General features: G+C 35.3%; 1 protein-coding gene across 8 annotated transcripts in view; it reads right to left on the bottom strand.

Moving 5' to 3' along the window:
- MEF2C (myocyte enhancer factor 2C) overlaps nt 1-17,512 on the bottom strand; it is a 179,170-nt gene extending 161,658 nt beyond the window's left edge. For 4 of the 8 annotated variants that reach the window (XM_072416169.1, XM_072416175.1, XM_072416173.1 and 1 more), the window contains exon 1: nt 17,359-17,508. The gene's annotated coding sequence lies outside the window, so the exon portion shown is untranslated. Of the gene's footprint in view, nt 1-17,358 lie in introns of all 8 variants that reach the window. The other 4 variants (XM_072416178.1, XM_072416177.1, XM_072416172.1 and 1 more) reach the window with 3 other exon arrangements.
- Between the last annotated feature and the right edge of the window lie 4,134 nt (nt 17,513-21,646).

The raw sequence follows: 21,646 nt of genomic DNA, 5'->3' as shown, positions 1-21,646 counted from the left end.
CTCATGGAACTGGTTAGTAAAAAGGCAACTATATGAATTTCAATCAATTTTATATTAAGTACATTTGAATAATAAACTTTAGAAGAATATTTTTCACATTAGTGAATCTTTCACATCATGTTATTACTCTATAAGGTTTTTTTATTACCGTCTCGGAAATCTACCCAGATTATATGTCATGGTGACCATTGTCACTAAGGCAGAAAGTGTGAGGATTTCCAACAATTTGAGTTGCCCACAGAGAAACTCCTGATGACAACTTTTCTGGGATTTAAACATCAAAGTCAAGGAAAAGTTTCCTCTCATTTCCTGTAGTGTCTGTAGGGCAGTAAGTGAAGGGAAATATCTTTTGCTTTTTGGCTCAACATACATTTTTACTATCCTAAACATAAAGTAGTAAACAATAAAAAATTTTTTTTTGAGCATAATAAACACCAAGAAGGAAATGTATTTAAAAACACTATACATTTAAAAATAAATACTGTACTTCATGATAAAAGGCAAACGCCTGGAAAAACATAAATCTATAACTGGACAAGATTAAAACACAAACAAAAAAATTAACAGCCAAATAAAAAAAAAATCAAAAGGATGAAGACTCTGTGGGTCACTGTCTTTTTTTTGTTAGCCTGCTATGTTTATAACCTTTGCTGAGAATCTAACCCCAGATGTTGCTGAAAGTCCCCAGTATAACAGTCAGCCTGACAAAATTAGTAAGAAGTAAATATCAATTTATTGAGGGACTAGTCCTTTAAAAAAATGTTTGGTCTTTTATTTTAAGCAATATGCGGTCATTTTTCTGTTTTCACTTGGCCTTGTGTAGTCTGATTAAATGATCTAAATGCCAAAATGATGATATCTATGTCATCTGAATTATGAAACATATATCCAAATTGGCCACATATCTAGCCCTTGAAGGATTATTCTGAACACATCATAGTGTGTAAATTTAGCAACACAGAGACTTTAGTAAACAGACCCTACAACACCCACCTATCCAAATGTCTCATTCAAAGTGGTCATTCCTGGAATACTCCACCATAGAGGGGGATAAAACTTTCCGGGTGATGATTTTTCTTTGACAGCTGCTGAGGGTTAAAATAGTAAAGAATGCAACAACGTTTGCAGCAGACACAATGGTATTTCAATACTAAAAGGAACAAATGGTCGGGGACTGTAGCAGCAAGAGAAGAAAAGTATTGAATAAGCTCCTATGTACATTTGAAAAAAAATATTATAAAAACTGTTTTATGTTCTTTACCAGTCCAGTAACCTGGCTGTCCCCTCTATGTAATGAAAACATCACTATATAAAAGAAAATACTTGGTGGTTTTCTGCTTTTGTGCAGTTTGTTTGCCTCTTGGTGATTTCATGTACAAATATAGAATGGCTGTACATGGGGAATAAATGATATATGATATGTTTGTTTTGTCAACCTCAAACACCGCTAACCCCAATACTATTACTGGCCTCAGAGACCGCATGCTGGGCAATGGTCATTGTCTTGTTCATTCTGTGTTTCTTCATTAATTTTACCCAAACCCTTCCTAGGGTTGAAGCTCGGTGGCCAGGTAAAGGGGAGACAACAAAAATGTACCCACCTTGCTGTGCCAAGCCAAGGCCTATACCTTCCTTTAATGTGGGGGGGGGGGGGGGGGCTTAATGTTGAGAGACAAGACCTCTTAAATCAATCATCTCCCTTTAAAAAGAATATAGGGGTTTGATGGGGAGCTTAATATAGAGAAAACACATTGTATGTCCTTTTATTTCAATAGAAACAAAGACAAACTTACAGTTTTTTTTAAAATATAAAGTTTATTTATGTCCCAGAATGAAGCCCACATCAATCGCATTGTCTAGATATCTAAATCCATGCCAATCATGATGTCTGAATGGCTACAATGTAACCCATCACACTGCCAATACTAAATGATATATATAGGGAAATAACTGTGGTATTTCAGCAGCCAGCTAAGTCTGTTGAGTTTTGACGGGTCAATAACATCAATAATCAGATATTTGTAATTTATGTTGATTTGCATTGCTAGACAACTTGATTGTTGCTGAATTGCTTCTTGTGACAAATTAATCTTTGGGTGAGGGGGAGGATATTTGGACATGCCTATACTAAAGGGAGCTTCCTGATTCCCCAATTCCCCAATGGGGTAAAGGCCATCTCTATTAACACGCATGCGCAGTGAGACCGGCAAGTTTTTTTTCCCAGCTACGTCACCCTATCTCGCGCCTGAGTCGGGTGATGTAGGAACAAGAACCCGGAAGAAGATGAGAAGATGGCATCGCCAGGAGTGACTGTCTGAAGACGGATGCCAGAACGACGCAGGACCCGAAGGAGGGACCCCTGGATGGATCGGACTGCCCTGTGGGATTGAAGGTAAGTGTATTTTTGTTTATATGGGGAACTTTTGAGTTTAGTTCCTCTTTAAGTATGTGTGTAATTTTATTGTTACCTTTAAAGCCACATAATAAATTACTCCAGTATAGCCATTTTTTTGCATTGGTACATATCCTCCCTGGCTACTTAAATCTTTATTTTGTCTTCCAGTAGATAGGCCTAAATTGGACAGAATTTAAGTGTATGATTCATCTTCCATTGACTTAAATAAGTTTTGCTTTGAACTTCAGATTTATCAAACATTAGGATTTAGGATTATTTCAGTGAACCTGACTTGAATTGAGAATGGGCAATTTTAAACATCGTTACTTGTCACCCCTCCAGGGATAAGATATTTGGAAGCTCACGGGCACTAACATTTTCTTATGGTCTTCTAGGTCAGGGATCATTGCTTGGCATGGGATAACACAGGGGATTTAAAATATCCTGGAACCGAGGCATGCCTAGATTGTGCACTGAGCACATGCCCAGCTCGGTGCACATTTAGAAAGAGTTTGCAAACAGTAAAGTACTTTTGCAAACTCTTTAATTACAGAACCTGTGACAGTATATCTCTTCTGTAAAAAAATCGTACTGATTGTCTATCTTTGTTTTTTATGCTAAAATTCTGCTTTAAAGTAAGATTTATAGACATTGTATTACTGTATCAGAACTGATAGGCTGCATTTACAGATTCACATTCAGATACTGTACTCTGTAGGTACTCTATACTCTGTAGTATGTACCGATAGTACAGAAACTGTACATATTGTAGTCTCTTCTAAGGGGACACAGAAGCACCTTTGATGGATCCTGTAACACAGAAGTATCTCAGAATATATAATTTTTGGTAGTGATACCTTTTATTTTAAAGCCTAGTTGAAAGGATAAAATAAAAATTATGCAAACTAATCAAATTGTGAGCAGTAGGCTTAAATGTAAAATGTCTTGCTGCTTGTTGTTGAGTTCCTACAAGCTTGTAGTTGAGTTCCAAAGCTCCCAGTGCCCGCAGCAAATCGAAAAAGAGAAAAAAACATAATGCCATTTCCTAAACATCATTTGAAGCCTGTATGTTTTAGGCAAAATATTAAAACACAAAAACATATCACAATATATGGTAGTGTATCACTAAGTATGAGGATTCTGGGTATACGTGCACACTGCAGAAATGATGGTAAAAAAAAGCATATTGCAGCTTAGGGAAAGCAGTCCCTCTAATGACCTCATAGTTGGGCCTATATTAGTTCTTTTAATAATACTGGTAACTCCTATTATATTTTTACTGGTAGTGTTTCCATAAATGTCCTATCAACACAGTGTGAGTACATATGAGACAGTTGTCATTATGACAATTATAACTGGGAACTAATTATTTATTTAATTCTCTGTATCAATAATTCTAAAGGGGGATAGTAAAATTAGTATTTTACAATTATTGTGTTCACTTTGTAGCTATTAGATATATTATGCTTTATTCAGTTTTCTTTTTAAGATTGCATTAATCTATTGATTATGATGACCCTTACCTATATGCATGTCTTAAAAAAAGAACTATTACCAAGTATTACCAACATCCACCAATCAGATTCAGACTTTTAGATTATGTCAGAAAAATAAAATATGTTTAATGTCTATGAACAGTATAGGGTGTTATTATAATATGCTCATATTATGTACATATATTGTATACATGGTTTACATTTAGATATTTGAAGTATATATAGACCAATGGCAATAATAGACTCCATTACTGTAGCAGCATAGAGGTTTAGGGCCTTCAACACCCAACCAGTTAAGCCCCCATCTTTATCCACCCATATAGAAGCAAATTATAATCAAACCCCACTATATTCTTAGACTGGGAAGAATAGTTTTTATATTTCTTTAATAATCCTAATTACTAAATAAGAGAGGCTGCAAAATTAAATTGATGTTTCCCTGAAGAAAGAAAGTGGTTTAATATTTAAAATAAATAAATAACTAATTCTAATTGAATCCTCTAGACAGGGCAGCTGTTCACATTTGTTCTATTGTTTCTGAGTTAGCTCAATAATATATTCTAATTTTGGGTTATCTATGGTCCCCATCTCATGGCCTAATGCACGCAGTAGATTTCTGTTCAGGATATCTTAATAATAATGTCTTGCTTGTTAAACCACGTAGTGGCCTGGTGATCACACAGTTATTGACATTCAAATGTTTCAGCAGTGCAGGCATGCTTATTTGTTATGGTTATAATCTTAGTTCTTTCCAATACACAGGTTATGTCATTGGACTATTATAGTGTTTTGTTGGTGGTAATGGAGATATTACAGCCTTTACCTGAAAACTGGACCCAGAGGATCTGAAAGCGGAAAAGGCAGACAAGGACTAGTCACTAGTAGTGTCTGCGTCTCGATACGTATTCCTCATCTATTAGTCTGCATATACATATCTTCCAGATGGGCTATACTTTGAGGCCTTCATCACGCATACATAAATATCTGGAGTTATTTTTTCTGGTATTATTTGGAAAATTTGATGTAAAATTGTCCAACAGCAGCTGAGCATGCATATGTTCCTACCTAGAGTAGGTCAGAACAATATGTACTCTTTAGACTAGATTAGACTTCTTGTTAGCAATGCTTTAAAAAGAAACTTAATTTGCAAACCACCTATTCCATCCAGTTGTTTTTTTCAAAGACTTTTTCAATGGACCATCAACAATTGGATGGTGTTTTCTGAGGGCTGGAGCATCCATATTTTGTATTTAGGACAGTATCTGGCTGGCTTCTATAGAAGTACAGTCTACAGAAGTAACAGTCATGTGCCATATACAAGTTTCTTATTTTGCTAAGATTATTCACCCACCTCCTGCATCTTTATAGACTTTTCACTTACTTGTATGGTATATTATAGTACTCCCTAGTATATTATATTATATTATATTATATTATATTATATTATATTAGTATATTATAGTACAAGACGATCAAAGCTTCTTGTTGTAAAAGCATTTGCCTAAACGAGACAGTGCATTGTTAAATCACTTACATTCTGTGATTTTACTGTACTGTGAAAAACCTTAGGTATTCTGTGTATCCAGCAGTGAGATATTTTTGACAGTATTAATCAACTCAGTAAGGCATCAGTATGCATAAATACTATTCTTCAAAAGTCTCCCTCATGCCTCTGTCTCTGCAGGTGATTACTTACCTTAGTTGTGTGTTTTCCATATTATATAAGTCATGAAGGGTGATTTTCTAAATTCTGGTAACAAAAAAAAAATATACTAAAATGTGATATTGCCTTTTTTGAGCATATAGTGTGTCTAACATTGTGCAAATACATAACATAACCCATATAGCATATAGTAGTGTGGCTTAGCGACTGGCACTCTCACCTTTGCAGCTCTAGACACTGTCTATATGGAGTTTGCACATTAAATTAACCTTTCAAGTGTTCTGCAACCTGCTAATAGGACTTTCACAAAGGGTTAAGGTAAAAATCCATGATGTTGCCTATAGACCACCATATTAGAATAAGCACAGATGCTGCTTAACCTTTAAACTGAATTTAGTATATGGATATACTGTATAGTTTACTTTAATAGGTTTGTATATATACCTATGTACTCTTTTGACATTTTCAAAAGAAAAAAAAATCAACTTTAGAATCAGCTTTTCCAAACTATTGCAATAGCTTTTGAATAATACAGACAATTTTTGATGTGCAAAAGTACATTTCCATACCTTAGTCAGGTGTTGCTTAATTTGACTTTGTATTGTCTTGGATAGACAATAAGGTCAAATTCAGACTAGTGTTTAACTAATTAACTGCATTTAACCACCCCCTTAAAAAATTTTGATATTAAAGTAATTGGTTGATTCATTGACCTATTTTATATCAGGTATTTGCTTGGGATAACATGCCCCATGGGTTTTTTAGACGTTACAGGCAAAATACAAAAGCAGTTAACTGCTCCAACTGCTTACAAAAGTTACATCATTTTATATAAAAAAGTAAAAAAAAAATGCTTTCAACTGCAAGCAAACCATTTGAAAATACCTGTAAAAGCCCAGGCGTTTGTTACCACTTGTTACCACTCTCCACTCTCAGGTGCCTATTGGCAACCCCCTGGTGAACTGGAACGGTAGATGCTGCAGTATTTAACTGAACACAGCCTTTCACATAGCCATACAATAACATAGCAATATCTTGTCAAGACTGGATTAACTGTTATGATCAAGTTAGAATACAACATGACCAAGCCATTTTAGAATAAATCAGTGGATGTACTTCTGCATGTTTCTTTTCTGCGCAGTTATTTCAAATATCTGATAGCATAACAAGTGGAAAGTAATGTCCAATACCACAAAGGTTTTTAGTAGTAAGGCATTTAATTGCATGTAATGACATTCTCATTTACTATATTTTTGTTTTATGTGAGCTCATTTCTTTCAATCCATAATATGTGGCAGATTTTTCAAGCAAGCTGCTGACAGAATCAGGCATCTCTCCAGGGCAAATCAGACTGCCTCCCAGATAGCAATGGATTTGCAACAGTTTTGTGTCTGTCTGAGACCCCTGAGCATGCAACCCTGGGACAGTTTAGCAGACAAGATTTTGTAAAGATGCTTGTGACAGTTTTAGGCACAAAAAACATGCACCCCTCCCTAAAGGTTGTCAAGGAACTAGAGGCATTTATGAATCATGTATAAATTTTACAGTATACCTTTAAAATCTAATGTATCATTGTTCCTAATAAGCAATACCTTCCTACACTACATTCTTAAACATTAATTGTATTGATAATACTTTAAATTGCTTGCCCACAAAATAGGCCTATTACTGTCACATTTGACCTGGACAGCTTTTAAGTATTGCAACTAACAAACAGTTTTTTTTACAAACTGCAATAATTATGCGCAAAAGGAATAACATTTAACAGTCAGACATGAGTGAAACATTTTAAATAATTAAGTAATTTTAAAGAGGACATGAATTGTAAAACACGTTCCCAAATGAAGCCAGGAGATAGCAAACTACTGATCTTTTTCCAATTCCTGACTTACTATATTCTGTACTGTGTTGCTGTGTAAAGGTGGCCATCTTGATAGAGCTTGCTTGATCATGGCAGAGTTATTCCACTAAAAAATGGTGGTGGGGGGGGGGGGGGGGGGGGGGGGGGGGGGGGGGTTTAAAAAGCAGCAGGAGTGCCAGACCATTAGATTTTATTGTAGTGGCAGGGAGATCCTTGCACTTCAAGTCCACAGATACAGCTTTTACTTCAGCAGGGAGAATAACAAACATCACGTTAGTGATATAATCAAATCTTACCTCAAATCTTATAAGGCTAGCATTTCATTGCATCAGCTATTAGGCTCAAGACATAAAAAGCGCACTGGTATTTTTTAGGAGGACTTAAAGACAAAAGGTACATTTGCATGGTACTATCAACATCATCCTTATAAGACAATAAATCATTATGTTTCAAAATCAGATTCACTTTAAGTGATCTCATGTAAATAAAATGAAATCTAAATAGCTTTTATGTTTTCTTTATTACTACCTTATATATTCCTGTGGACAAGAGTTGGCACTGCTTTGCTAACTAGCCATTGATTCGGCTATGCTACTTTAAACAAGGACTATAGCATTGGGTTTCTAAATGTGAATATGTATTATGAGTGGGTAGTTGCTATTTTAATATTTGTTATAATTTTCAGTGGTTTTGCAAGTAAGCAAGCAATTGCGGGGGAAAAAGTTAGAGGAATAAGACTGTAAATGAAAAGTGGAAGGTTTATCTAAAACAATAACCCATATGTTATAGCGGCATGGCTAGTTCGGTGGCTAGCATTTTCTGGACTCTATCTACAAGGAGTTTGTATGTTCTCCATGTGCTTGAGTGGGTTTCCTCCAGATTCCCCAATATCCCCAAAAACATGCAGTTAGGTTACTTGGCTTCCCCTCCAAATTGGCCTTAGTCTTGTTAATAGCTTATGAATATGGTAGGAACATTACACCGTGATCCCTTTTGAGGTACAGTTAGTAATATGATTAAAAACTTTGCAAAGTGCTGCATAATATGTCACCGCCTATCAAACGTTGATAAATAAAATCTTACCAAGGTATTAATCTTCTTAGACCTTCAATACTAGTATTAGAGACTATAGGTTTTTCTAATTGCCCTCATGCAATTTTCATAACAATGACCAAAAAGCAAGAGGTAGCTGGAGTTGTTAAACACACCACTTACTGTGGCAGATCTACAAACAAATTAATCAATGGTGTAAAGGTAATATGGTTGCATTGCTGGTTCATTATTTGTTCTTGGCTCATAACTTTTTACTGAAAAAACCTGCAAATGGCAGCTAATATGAAATCATATTTAATTTTTTAAACAGTTATGAAAAATTAAGGTTTGAACATATTTGACAGTGGCAGTTGATGGTACATACCCATGGATGTCAGAAAAATGCACTTTGTTGGCCAGAGTACGTGTTCATTCCGTTTGTTAAAACATTTAGAAATACCACTGTAAAAGTCTAATATTTCATTTTTTCTCCCTTATGTTATTTAATGTTGATCATAATGTCATATTACCTTCTTATGAAAATGTTTAAGTTCATTTAATCAATATATCAGTTAACAGAAGTCTTGGAAGCATTTATGACAACTGTAAATTGGCAGCCTGCACAGAATGCTCTGTGCTTTCCAGTTATTATTTTTCTTATTATTTCAATAGTTATCTTGTGATATATAAGGATTGGTTTAATGTGCTAATGTATTTATACCATGTTGCACAGCTGGTACCTCTAGGTTATTAGCTTTGTCTAACTCTGGGACAGATGGTAGAATTGTCGATTGTTTTTGCAGCTGAGTTACACTGTGCAGGATGCCCACATGAAGATGCTGAGTCATTTGGATAAGTAGATATTTCTTAGTGTTTTTTAAAAGCATTCTAAAACCAGAAGTAATTTTGATGAAACCAGTGCCCCTGGCTTTATTTTTATTCTATGCTAGGCATGGTAAAATATGACGTAAATGCTAGAATCAACTCAGGAGTTCAGGTAAGGTAGACATTATCTTAAAGGTATAAAACATTATCTTAAAGGTATAAAATAGACATGCTACTTTTCTGAAAGGAACATATTTCAGTAAGAATTGTGTTCATGAGACGGAAGGGGTCTTAATATTTACTGTAGTATAATGGTACTACCCTGGCTATGTCATAGATCAATACAGTGGGATAGGAGAGTCTATGAATTAGATGATAACAGGAGCATAGTCTTTGGCTTAACTTGTCAGCCAATCTTATTTCTACCTTTGGTTTGGCACAATTCAGTATAATTCAGTACAATTCAGTATCTCATTAGCATCAACCCATTCTAGTATAGAGGGAAAGCAGTACATTCCTTCCTGGCTGTAATTTGTTATTAATGGGGTAATTCTCAGACAGAATACCATCGTATGATTGCCAAACTGTTCCTTGGGGCTTGGTTTGGTCATGCTTATGACCCTCCCTACTTGCCAAGGTCAGAACGCCTTTACTTCCCTAACTGTTTGCTCATTCTGCTAATTATCATAGTCAAGCACACAGGGCATTCATTTTGTGAACTGAGCCATTCTTCAAAAATTAATACACATGGAACTGATAACACCACTACAGAATAAAGCACAGTTTTTCTTTGAAAATCTGGTTTCTGCACAGCAACACTGTTTAGAAAGCCACATAATATATAAATCTACAACTACAGATTCTGCTGTTGTTTTGTACATAAGAAGAGAAAGGTAAAAGAAATGTATTGGGAGCTTATTTATAGGTTCGAGGGAGGGGGGGCACATCAAAGGTATCTGTGAACCATATACAACCCTGAAGCCACTGATTGTGGACCACTGATATAAATAGTACAATGCTTGTTATATATAATAAAATTACTATTAATATTTATTTTCCACTGCCCCTTGTGCTGTAATAACAATGTTTTAATACCGATAAAGTAAAGCCTCCAACATATTTTGTGATATACTATCCACTATCCTGCACACTGTCAAGAGTGTATGACATTCAGTAAAACTAAACCAAAACACATATTTCTTTATTAAAAAGAAAAAAAGGCTCTTACAAGGGAAAAATATCTTTTTTGCTGTTTGTGGTCAAAAGACAGCAAAACCATCTCTACAATGTTGTTCTTACAGCAAGTATTGATTTGCGGTCTCACAGCTATGGAATAAATAAACAAGTTGAGGATGACCTTGGTACAGTGTCAGCAATCAAACCATCTGAAGCACTGGCTCACTTCTGGGGTTGATGAACTATGGAAAGTTTTACTTATTCACTTTTATGTAGCTTCAAGTGTATAGAAAAAATAATATCTAAAGCTGACCTGGGGAAAGAACTGAATAGCAGTCCAAACTGGCTCTATATTAAAGGTAGCGTAAAATGTGGAAGATGTTAAGATGTTCCCCAAAAAAATGTCATGCAGCGTGCAAAGGAGACGTCACCAGTACTGCATGTAGGCTCCTACAGTTGACCTATTATTCCCCATTACTGGCCTGCCATGCCTGTAGTCTCTGTCTGTAGCTACTGCATAAAATCTAAAGTTCTCTTTGAAGGTTTGCTGGCCATTATGGATAAATAGGTTGATTTTTTAGGGGTAGATAAATATCAATTTTTAAATTAATGTTTACTTAACGTAGCAAGTAAGCTGAAGCTTCCTTTACTACACTCCATCTCACACACGATTGGGTAGTCAATGTGAAAATCACTTTACCTTGTTTACTAAACTAAAATAACATTCAACTTGTTTAATAGGTTTTACTCACAAAGTAAATTACCCATTAAGTATGTTAAAAAAAAATTGTATATTTAAAATCACCCCAAAAAAACTATAAAATAGTTTTATTTACATGCAAATTATTTTCTTGCAAATAAAAACCACTTGGATATATATGTAATTACTTGCAATCTATTTTTGACATGCGTCGCCTCCTCAAATGACATCACTGTCTACTCTTTTTTCATAAAGTGGGGAAGTCCCAAGAGTACATAACTACCTTATACACAGACATAAAATTTCTTTGTGCAATGTGCTTTACTGATACCAGAGACAATTCAATGATGGTGGTATCAATACAAAGCAACTAGTACTTTGCTCATTTTAAAACTTTGGGTAGTGCTATTGAATTACTTTAATTATGGGGCAGGTAAGCAACAAATTTGTCAAGTTTTTCATTTTTTTCATTCTGTATAAAATAGAAAATTATTTTAACTGCTTTTCTTTTTGGTTTGTGTCTCATTAGTAAAAATCCCTTTGCATTCCTGTCCAACTGACAATATTGTCACTGTAATAAAGTTATAATGGGAAATCTCTAGTGGGGACAAAAAAATAGTAAAAAGAAGAGTTTTTTTCCTTCCTCTATCCTGCAAAAAGTAGGGTTTTGCTGAGTTGACATCACTACTAGTGATATTTCCCCTTACGTTTTTGTCTTCAGACCAGTAAGTGAAATTAAATCAGGATCAACAAAAATCCTGGCAGGGGTTTTCCCCCCCCTCTATTTAAAAAAAAAGTTTGCATTTTATAATATTTCACTTTAAATCTATAATATTATGACGTTTGTGTTTTTTCACATAAAGGTCACTAAATAGTAATTTTCTTAAAGCTAAAATCTAGGCACAAATGCAAATCAATACCTGTGCAGTGTCGTCTATCCCCCCACATACTTCTTTCTATACCTAAAATGTTCCGTTCAGTTTCAGTGCTAGAAGTTTCTTTATGGAGCCTTCTACTTCTTGTTAGGAAAACTATTCACTACAGCCTGTTTCCTTTGAGTGGAGTGATTATTAACAAGGGCTGGATTTATATTTTTATCCCCTAGGCCAGCTAGCTTGTGCTGCTCTCCCTTTTACCGCCCAACTCTGTACACCCCCTGATACCTGCCCCACCCCCAATCACATGAACCCCCCCATCCAGGTACATTCAACCTGTTGTCAACTGGCAGCTCGTTCTGCACTACCCAAGTTCAGTGATTCATGGGCAGTGCTCATGTGGCCCAGACAAATGACAGGTGGATAAAAGTCACATGAGGTTGCTCAGTGAAGGTATACTCTGCAGCTTCTGCCAACCTTTTAAAATTGTCTGGAGAGACTAAGTTCCTGCCCAGGTGTACAAAGGACTGTACAGAGGAGTAGGGAGCTGTATGACAGGCACAGGCACTCCGGATCAATAAGACAGATACATAAGATGCATTGGCAGGGGCTCAAAGTGTCCCTGTGTCCATAGCACCCTAGGCTTAGGTGGGTTTGGGGGAAATTCAGGCCCCTTCATACTTTATTTCACAAAAAGTGCTGATATCATCACATCAGCCTTGGCTGAAGAAGGCAAACAACAGGGGCAGGTAGGAAATAAGTCTGTTTTGAATCTGTTCAGCAAGAACCACCTACCTTGGCCAAACATAGTCGGCCATCTAGAGGTTGGGCTTTAAAGCTTCCAGTCACCTGCATTGGAATTCACATGATCCTACCCACAACAGTCTTTGTGCATCAAGAGCCACATATTGGGCCAGATTTATTAAAGGTCTTCAAGGCTGGAGAGGATACACTTTTATCAGTGAAACTGGGTGATCCAAAAAATCTGGAATGGATCTGTTCCAAGATTGAAAGCATTTGCTAACAAGTAGAACAAAGAAATCCAAGAAACAAGAAATCCATTCCATGTTTGCTGGATCACCTGGTTCAATGATAAAAGTGTATTCTCTCCGGCCATGGAGATTTTTATTAAATCAGGCCCAATGTGTTCAACAACCACTCACACTTTAAATGAAAGAGGAAATAACTATTATTAGCCCTATGATGATAAAATGAAGACATGGAACTACTGTAAGTTCATGGCTGTTTGTTTCTTTTTATGTTTTTTTTATAATTTTCATGTCAAGTTTGATTATTCTAAATATTACACACTGTCATAGCATTTCCTTTTTGTTATACGCTATAAAAAGTCTTGCTTTTTGTATTTACTAAGCAATAATGATATCAAAGTTTTATATTGCATTTTGCTATGTTCTTAAGTATGTGCTTCTTTGTGTTTTTTTTGTATTCCACATATGCAGTTTTCTAATACACCAAGCTGTCTTTTTTTCTTTAATACCACAACAGGTGTCACATGCTCCACCCTTGCACACAGGACAGCTTAGCCCAAGCAGCTGCCAATGATCTACTGAATCTGTCACCCCACTCAAATGCCAAAACAGTTATTTAGAATGTTCCACTGATGCAATGACTATCAAAGGAGTTAGAGAAGAAAACAGATACCATGAGGGTGAAGTCCCGCTGTATGTTCAATGCAAAAACTGGGTCAAATTAGAAGTATGGTCTGTGGCAAAAAAAATCTCAGCTCAATTACATTTTTCTGATTTTATTATTGTCTGATAATCTGGACTAGTCATTAAGTATACATTTAAACCAATATTTTATAGGCAATGCACATTTTGATTGTTTTACCTGTTAAATAGCTTCAGCTATGCACAATTTAAAAAAATGAATATGAAGACTATATATTTTAGGTTGCATTTGAAAGGATTACCAGTCTTCAATGAAATCCTATATCTGCTTTTACAACTCTGTAAATCCCTGTCTACAAGTTTCCAATTCACAGCTGCCTCATAAAAGAAAGCTGGACCCTCCTTTTTTTGTAATATACTTCCTAAGCTTTAAAACAAGTCGTAGGCATAGGGAATAAAGACTTTTTTTTGTTATTGATTTTTAATATTTGTTCCACATTTATACTTTTTTTTTAATGTTCCCACAAAGAACTATCCTGTAACAGTTTCCTTCTTTATACCTCTGTAGATAATATATAAATATAAAACAAAACAGGTATGTACATGCAGGTAAATTGATGGAAAGTGGGCATTAAAAGGCACGGCCTCAAAAATAGACAAAATGTATAGGCAAAGTGAAAACATACACAACTAGCAGTGAATATAAACCCTACAAATGGCTCATATCTGAAACAAATCCACACATAAAATGCCCTAATCCCAGACAAGAGATGCAACTTAATTTCCTATCAGGAAGAACTGTTGTTTGAAATTAGAAGTTCAGCTCTTGGCCTTTTTATTATAACAAAAATCACAATATCATCCTCAAACTCAATGAATTAGCTTAATGTAAAATTTACCATTTTCTTCCCTGTTTGCTTCCTTTCTATGACAAATTAGTGGTGGGGCATTGGGAATTCGTCATTGGTAACCCTTCATAGTAATACTGTATAAGTTGCAACATGCTTCCTTCCCCTAGACATAACAGACCTAGCCCTATGTCAAGGTCTTGGGGTGTATCGTTTTTTTTTAACAGTTGTACACATTATTCACATTAATCAAGGTTAGACCTGCAGTTTTTTTAGCTCCAAATATGGATGGTAATCAGAATACAAAATTACCAACAATTCTCAGAACGTTTTGCAGCTTAAAGGATATTGACATATAATATTATTAGGAAGGATACACTAATTATTGATCATGGCACATTTTCTGATATGAAATACTCATTTTTAGAATAATATAATATGAATTTTGAAAATATGGAAAATTGAAAAGTTGATTATGCTCCCACCTACCACCATTTACATATTTAGGGAGAACCCAGTTCAACATATAATACCCAGATGAGTGGGTTGTGCTTAGAAATCAGACAGCAAATGTAGTTATGGTCACTATTGTTTGCCGCCAAGCATTGCCTGTGGGCTTCTGCACTAGTTAGGGGTATGATGATATTTCTTTAGGCTTCAAACACACCAGCTCCAACAGCATGGGTTATACATTGCTGGTCATAGAACTCCCTGGTGTTAGGAGAATACATTTTGTGTAATGCAGTGAAACACGTAGAAAAGATTTTGTTTTGTGCAGTATGAACTCCAGCACTAATAACTCAGCTGTCATTTTTTTTAAGCTTGTTTGCTTCAGTCATCACCCTGGGCTGGGATGAGTAGTGAAACAATTGGCAAATGTAGGGTAGATGATGGATGATCAGATTATTGGGTCACATATGTCATGGCATCATATGTGATACAATCTTTGTTGGTAAGTCAATTATGTCACAGTGGGACACAGTGCAAACATCCAGTGACATATTACAGGGAATGTATGCACTATACAAAGCAGATTTTTATCAGTGCATATGTGGGCTTAGATGTATCCTCTAACTGGTTAGTTACAAATGCAAGTGATTACAACTACACTTCTCCAAATTGTAATTTGTGAATTGTAATGTTCTTTCCTTTTGCTTTCTTTACTAATATGAAAAAGGCATAAAATAAGGTTAAGAAGACAGCGCTGTGTCCCTTACTAATACTGACAAGAATAAAAAAAATACAAAAAAGTAATAAATGACTGGCAGATAGAATATATCATCTGTGTTTACTAAAGAAAAAGAGAATGCTCACTTGGCAAACAATATCAAGTAAAGTTGTGTATACTTGAATTTTGCTCAAATTTGACTTGATATACTAGTTTTATCAGGTAATTTTGGCATATGTAAATGTTATCATATTTTTCCTAATGCTAAATTTTTGTATAACACTAAAATAAAGGTAAAATTCTTATGAAAACATTATCAGTCTACACTATGAAGAAAAAGTTTAATTCTTCTATATTAGTCATCTCGTGTTCCTGTACCCAAGATTCAATAAACAGTTCTCTTAGGCTTTCTCACATGTTTTATTAAAAAATAAAATATTAAAAATACTTTTCCAGTCCCCAGTATACAAAAAATAAATACTCAAACTAAGTTGCCCCAAGTTTATTGAAATTTAAGATTTCTTTCTTACCTACCTTTTAGTATTTTTCATCTACCAGAAGTGGAAAAAGTATTTTGAGAGAAAACGTTCGAGAAAAGATTATTGAGTCCTAAAATCAGGCCCAAAATTTTTGGAAAATAAACTTATAATTAGAATAAATAAGGGTCAACCAGCACCCTTGCTTTGTATTCCATTTTTGGCACAAGAATAGGTAATTTTTGGTCGCAAGGAGCTTTCTTATCAAAGGCAATTTCAAGACCATTGCAAAAATAAATAAATTACCTTAACTTCACTATTTTCTCTGGCAACAATGTGTGTCGCCTTATTTTGCATAAACTCTATTGTTTTCACTCATAATTTGCCATTTGAGCTTCCATAACAGTATACTGTACCCTTGCTTAACAAAAGATGATGTAAAAAATATACATGCATGTGTAATTAAGAGACACTCTACTGACATTCAAAAATCTACAGATTGCATCTATAAGTAATTTACAGTTCTAAAAAAACTATTTATTCTATTTCATTTTTAAAAAGTTTCATGATTTCATATTTTATCTTTCTACTGGATTTGAGGGTTTACAAATCAGATGTCATTGTTTGTGAACTACTTTTGTCGATGAAGGCCAAAAATAATGTGTTCCCTTTTATTATTTGAGAACCCATGTGTTAAATTAGGTCCAGGCTCCAAAAGTTATAAGCATTATTACTGCACTAAACAAAAAAGAGGGAAGTCATCCTTTCATGTTTACTAGGAAAAAAAAATAAAAAGGCTAGCATTGTTCTTAACCACTGCCATAAAAGCACACACTTTAGGGATTCCAACACTCCAAAATAATTTTGCTGCACTGGTGACATTTATTCTTTCTTTCTTTTTTTTTGGTATAAGTTAGGAAAGTGGTTCATAAAAATACCAAAGGAGACATTGTCATGAAAAGCATCCTCGCCCTTTTTGGCAGGGCCCTGATCTGATTCCTAGAAAAATACTTATTTACTTAAAAATAATTATTTTAATAATGTAAAAAACGAATAAGCATTTAGGTTTACTAGCAAGTGAATTAAAATGAAAAGTGAAAAAGCATTGTATTGGGTTAGGAACAAGCACACTCGATGCCCTTGCTATGTGAAGCACGAAACAGTTTAGCATTTGTTTAATCATATAAAAATGAATAAAAAAAAAAAACTTACCAGTGCCCTGCTTCTCCAGGAAGGTTTTGCCCTACAGCACCTGCTGAGGGGTTCGTTGACCAAACTCTTACAGGTAAAATAAATTCCTGTATATTAAAGCCAGACCAGCTGGCTTTGAAGAGAAACCCCCAGAATGGGTTCTGCTTGCCTCACTCTGTTTCTAACATGAGGACAGAAGCTTTTTCCCCTCTAGCTGTTGACCTGTAAGAAGCGAGATTCCCGTGCACAAGTGTCTGGCAGGCCCACCAGCACCTGCTTCTGTCAGTCTGGGATAAATTTAGCTGTTAAAGGTATCACTGACAACCAGACCTTTGTCAGCGTTGGCAAAAGAACACAAGATTACAGCCTCTTACACATATGCCACAGTTACCATTAAAAAATTCAAACAAAGATTTTCATATGGCACACAATAAACAGATGCAGCACAACAAAAAGTTTATTCAGTGTGTATTGTGTTGTTTTGTAACATACATCAATTTCCTGAAATATTACTGGTGAATGTGAAATACTGCAATATTATTGGCACTGGCATGAATCAAACTTTTTTAAAACTTCCAAGTTTTTTGGAAATTTTAAATACTAACATGGGATAGGTTCCACCTCCAAAAGTAAAATCAGAGCTTTGTGTGGATGCCATTAGGGTAAATTAATGTCCAGGGAACTCTGGAGATCACATCTAATCATCTGATTACAGTAAGTTTATTTATTAGGCTCCTCTAAGTTCAAGAGGAAAGAAACTATCTAACCAAGAAGTTGAGAATTCAGGCTGGAAGATATTGCTGCTGAAGCCCAATAGCTGTAAGTATCCAAATCAAACAATTAAAACCTGATCATGTATGGGTTTTGCGTGAATTATATTATTCATATATTTATATAACTTAAATTTTACTAATTTGAAATAATATGATATTCCTAAACAATACACATATTGTATAGCTTTCAATGTATATGTTGTTGAGAAAATAGAACAGAAAGAAGATACATTAGGTAGACAGTGTATTTTAATTGTGTAGGGAGCAAAATAAAACATAGACCAGAAAAGAATATCTAATTGATTTTTGCTGCGTGACACATACCACAAATTGAGATGTTTCTTGAACATAGGGGAACCCTTAAAATACTTTTCAAGTCTTGAGGAACCCCTGCTATAAATAATATATCCACAGCTCACAGTGTATTAGTGTGGTGGTCAGTAGCCAGAATGCCTCCTGCATTGCTAACCAGAGAGAAGAATGTCAAAAAGATCATTAGTGTCACTTAAACTGGCCTGAGAAGCACAATTGCTCATTGCACATAGAAGCCCTAGCAACCTCTGGAGGAACCCTGGATGAGAAGCACGGTGTTAGTGGTTTTTGAACTCTCAGAATGAATGAGTAAACAGACCCAGTCTGGAAGAGTTACTACCCATTCACATGCAAGAGGAACATAAACTGTGAAGGAAACAGAAATGAGGAGAAGAATCATGCATTATATTCTATAGTATATGCAAAATTCATTATAAATTATCAGGAGATAATGTAGTGATTGGAAAAATATCCAGGTAAATGGACAAAGGCAACACTGTGTACAAAAACTGGTTTTAATGTATAAATAGTAGACTATGATCTGGATGTTTTTCACTGTTGCAAGCATTTTTTACCTGGTAACAAGCAAAGTCAACAGAATGGGGAGCCATATCAATCCAGAATATTCTATATTGGCAGAATTATAGCCCAACTTTCCTGAGCATTGTAGTGTGTTGGGCCGCCCCAACACTACATAGGGCAACGCAACAGCAACAAACACATCATAGACATGGTGAACCTAATGTCATTTGCTTGGAGTTTACATTTATTTACAGGTGTTTTACAACAACTTAGACATTTCAGGGTTTTTTTTTTATTATTTTAGAGCAGCCATTCTCAACCATGGTTCCTTGGAACCTGAGGGTTTCTCGAGTTGCTGGGGATTCTTTTAACTGTAGCTGAATGACCTCCCATTTCATAGTGTCTGCATCATAACCAGTACTACTTGAAGGAGCCAGCAGCATGAAACCAAGTTATTTATTTATTTTTAAGAGAGATGGGCATTCTTTCACTAACCGCCAACAAATTGGTTGTAGCAAGAGTTTTGCTAATCCTGAAAATATAACATAAAAAAGTTCCTCAGGAGTAAAAGGTATATTTTTGTTCTGTATCTGTGGTCCTGTTCTTGATGCAGTCTTTTATTTGTCATGATGGCTACTGTCACCAAGTCTAATAGTGATGAAAAATCATATATTCTGGATAGTCATCAGAACAGGAATAGAGGTGAAGCCCTCCTATCAAGACAACTATTCAAATGACAGCCATTTAGGAGTAATTAAAGGAAAAGATATAACAAGGTGCAACAAAGGTTCATCATTTAGTGCAAAGGAACCTGGTACCAAACATTACAGAATGAAAAGATTTGCGACTAAAGATATCAATTTTAAGCGGGACTTTAAAAGTCCCGCTTAAAATTAATGTCTTTCATCGCATATCTTTTCCTATGAATGTTAGGGATGTGGCCTGTTTAAGATGAAGAAATGTATATAGGTGGATGTTTATTTAAAAATTACAGAATGAAAGCGTACCTAAGCTCAACATTGCTTTACATAGAAAAGGTATACAACCTGTCTAAATAAAGTAAAATTGTTGTTTTTTTTAAGTGCAAGACCCTTTTTTTAAAAAAAGAGTGAAGCACTGACCCTTTAAATGTTAATCACTGCGATGGGAGCACAAAGCCTCCCAGGATGCATGACTTAGGTATGCCGGGGGGCTTAGGGCTCCCACCACCAGGCTCTAGCTGCTCCTTCTGCACTTGAAAGGGCATGCGCAGAAGAGGCATTTTTCCACCAAAGGGAAAAAGATGCCAATCTCATGCATGCGCAGTGAGATCGGCTCTTTTTTTTTTCCCCCTTCACAGCGGCTACGTCACCCAATCTAGTACCTGCGCAGTGCAAGGTCAGTTATGGAGCAAGAAGACTGGAAGAGAACACACTTCCCAGACAAAGAGGAGTCCCAGGACAACGTGGGACCGAATCGCAAGAAAGACCAGTGCCATCGAGGGATCTGCAGGATTAAAGTTGTGTCATTTTTTTGTTTTTAGTTTAGTCCCGCTTTAAGCACTGGAATTTAAAAAGGGCAACAAAATTGAATTTATTGTTAGTATAGTGAGTACCTAACTCTATGTCAAAGGCACAAATCTAACTAGCAAGGAATAGGCAGTTCTGTCTTCATCACCCATATGTGTATTGTTTATAGAGGTGTGACACTGACGCATTTTAGGGAAATGACCCCTTCATCATGGATGTTAGCTTTAAACCTGTGCTATTGACACAAAATTAAACCATCTTAGGTGAAAAACAAAAAACAAAAAGAAAGCAAGATAAAAAGTAGGATATAACAGAATATTTGGACCATATAAATGTATCAATCTGTTATTAGTAATGATGGACACTGACATCTTCACTCTTGCCAACAGACAGACATGTTTTAACATGTTTTTTTAAAAAACAACTTTAGATTTTATTATTTAAAAGGGTTAACTTTTTTTTTTAAATGTAGTTATTATTATTATTACTATCCTTTGCATATAGTACTAAATCCCAGTGAAAGCGTGAAAACCACAAAATATTTGCATACCTTGGAATTTGAATAAACAAAGTTACATTTAAGAATATAAATACCGTATTACAGAATTTTTCTGGGGCTGAATGTTGTAAACAACCCACAGATTGAAATTTTTCAGTTTTTGTAACCTTTTTGTCCTGTTTCATTTCCAGTGAAATGAAAGGCGTGCAAGGCATCTCAGAAAGGAGTTATTAATCATGCTCCCAAATTTAGAAACTATGCTGTGTTGAGAGGTTGAGTGCTGATAGTTTGTTGTACACACAGCGTTTACCAATAGCCCTTCAGAAACGATAAAAAGGGCTCTTTGCAAAATTCTAAGAACAGGCTTAGGATTTCGGCTTCCAGTCCTGCAAGCCCTGTAGCTGTCCTCATAATTGGATTAAAAGCATCGATAATTAATGTGTCCCTTTTGTAAAATAGATTCTGTGATAAAGTGGAAGACCTTTTTTTAAGGCAAAGACAGAAGAGGGTGCTTAGCAACAATATGATTATAACTAGTAAAATGAATTTTAAATGTTCACATAACCATATTACCATTAGATAATTGTATCTAAATTGGTTTGAATTTGCTTAGTTGATTGTGCAATGGTTCTAAATAAATTGACCAGAAAGCTTTCTTGTCCTCATTACGTTTTTCTCCAAAGGGGTTGTAGGAA

This window comes from Pyxicephalus adspersus, chromosome 6, assembly GCF_032062135.1.
Source record: "Pyxicephalus adspersus chromosome 6, UCB_Pads_2.0, whole genome shotgun sequence".
Lineage (NCBI taxonomy): Eukaryota > Metazoa > Chordata > Amphibia > Anura > Pyxicephalidae > Pyxicephalus > Pyxicephalus adspersus.
Note: the sequence above shows the minus strand (reverse complement) of the source record. Positions and strands in the feature narration are given on the sequence as shown.